This window comes from Numida meleagris, chromosome 1 (assembly GCF_002078875.1).
Source record: "Numida meleagris isolate 19003 breed g44 Domestic line chromosome 1, NumMel1.0, whole genome shotgun sequence".
Classification (NCBI taxonomy): Eukaryota; Metazoa; Chordata; class Aves; order Galliformes; family Numididae; genus Numida; species Numida meleagris.
The window spans coordinates 42684756-42687048 of NC_034409.1; positions in this window are offsets into that span (position 1 = coordinate 42684756).

Consider the following 2293-nt stretch of genomic DNA (forward strand, 5'->3'; position numbering starts at 1 on the left):
AAGTGAAATACTGCCAAAACTTAACAATAGTATCTCAATTGGAAATATTTCCTGAGTGAAGCAGTAAGGCTTATAAATCAGTACAAACAGCTCCCACTGAAATAAGTGACTTGTCCAGCTGGACTGATGCATTGGACATGTAAAGCAGCCGTAAATCTGATTCAAAAAAATCAATCTGAAGCATCACTTGGAAAATCTATGTTTGATGTAAGGCATGCAAATGAAATATTAGAATCTGTTATTAGAAAAAAAAACCCTCTTGCTCTGTGTATTTTATATACCAGCAAACCTCTGTAAGATAATCATTTCAGTTAAAAGCTTTTGTTTAATAAAGGACTATGAGAGTTTGATACAGTGCAAAATAGTCTGAGTTTCTTTTTAAAAAAAAAAAAAAAAAAACAAAGCAAAACAAAGATAAACTTTAGAATGAGACCATTATGTTTTATAAAACCATATCAGAAAGGACATAAAATCTTAAAAAATGAACTATGCTCATTTAAACACATTTCGGGAAACAAAGTTTTAACGTATAGAAAAAAAAATTACATTGTAGACACTTTAAATGTAGTCATATTAGTTCTGAAGTGTTTAGGTTGTCAGATAGAGCCATGAGAAAGACAGTGATCAGTAATTTATTTTCAGAATTTATAAAATGTGAAGTAATAGAGTTGTTTTTCCAAATGCTGTAGAAAAAATACCCTGAAGGATAAACACCTCAGCTCTAGAAAAAGAAAATATTATGCATATAATCATGATGAGCATGAAACTGTTAGTAGAAAAGAGTAATTTCAAGAGTAAGAGTAAGTTCAAGCTTACTAGACTTGCAAAATCAGAAGAGATGATCTAAGGGAGGTTTAGAAGGTGGCCTTTCTTATGTACGTTCCACTTGCACTATTAATGAAAATATTTATCAAGAAAGGAATACTTATATATTATTAAAGAAAATATAATAAGGATCAATCACACAAAGTAATTCAAGTTACTATTTGCTTTAAGCTATATATATGAGTATTTTTCTGAATTAGGTTCATGAATCTCGATTTTTGTCTATCCAAACCAATGAACACAATTAGGCAATCAGAATGATATGATTTTGTAATAATGATTTGTTACATTATATCTGTTTACGTCTTTATGCTGTTGGAAATATGCAAAAATAACAAATGATGATTCTGGGCATGTAGAGAAATGAAAAGCCTATTAATCTTAGCAGCCTAAAGCTGCAAGTTGAAATTCACAGACATGAGAGCTTTAATCTGTCATTATCATATAATAGAATGTCCTCTGTCAGCAATCTGTGTGTATGTTTGGAACATAATGCAGCCAGGAAAAGAATCCTTGAATGCACAGTCTGAAGGTAAAGACATAATCTATTAGTTTGAAGTGATACAATTATTTGGGAACTGCTCAGTTTTCCCAGGGAAACGAAACGTAACAAAAACAACAAAGAAAACCCACCACAATAATTTTGTCATAACACTGTAATTTTTAAGTATATAAATAGATGGAAAATACTGTAAATGTATGTACAATAAAATGATAATTATATTTTGTATTTGTATTGTAAATTATAGAGCCATCATCAAGGGACTGAAGGAGGTAATTAAATTGACTCATCTGCTTTCATCAAATTTGTAAAAGTACATAGTAAGTCATGCAGAAACATGAAGTTTGGGTATGAACTGTATTACATGGAAATTGTTATAGATGTATTTCTTGCAAAGATATACGTGGTACTATTTAGGTATGTAGGAGCCAATGCGTTTTGTATTAGCAAAGTCCACTCATTTCAGTATGACAGTCACTGAAGATCTTTGCCTAGATATTGGGAACTAACCTATCCCAACCCTAAAACAATCAGGCCGAGTCTGATACCTATTCACTTCAGTATTTCTTTCACTTTGAAGAAAAAGCTATTTATTTCAAAACCCTTTAGTACATATGAGAGTAACAAAATGCATTTCTATTCATTTCACTTTGACATTTCACATTTTCTCTCTCTGGATGGATAGAAAGGGAACGGGCTTGAGAAAATGACAGCAAATGAGCCCAAATGTTTGTATTTGCATTTTCTTTGAGGGATAAAAATATTGTGTAGAGTTGATGCAAAGTAATGAAGATAAATGATCATAAATTTTACTTTGGCATCCTAAAAACAGATTGAAGAAGTATATGAGAAGTGTAGATGTAGATAAACAGTAAAGTGTGCACACTTCATCGTCTTGTACACTCATCTAATTTCAGAAATAAACAAGTTTTTAGGAGATATAAAAATATAAGATTCAAACCAATG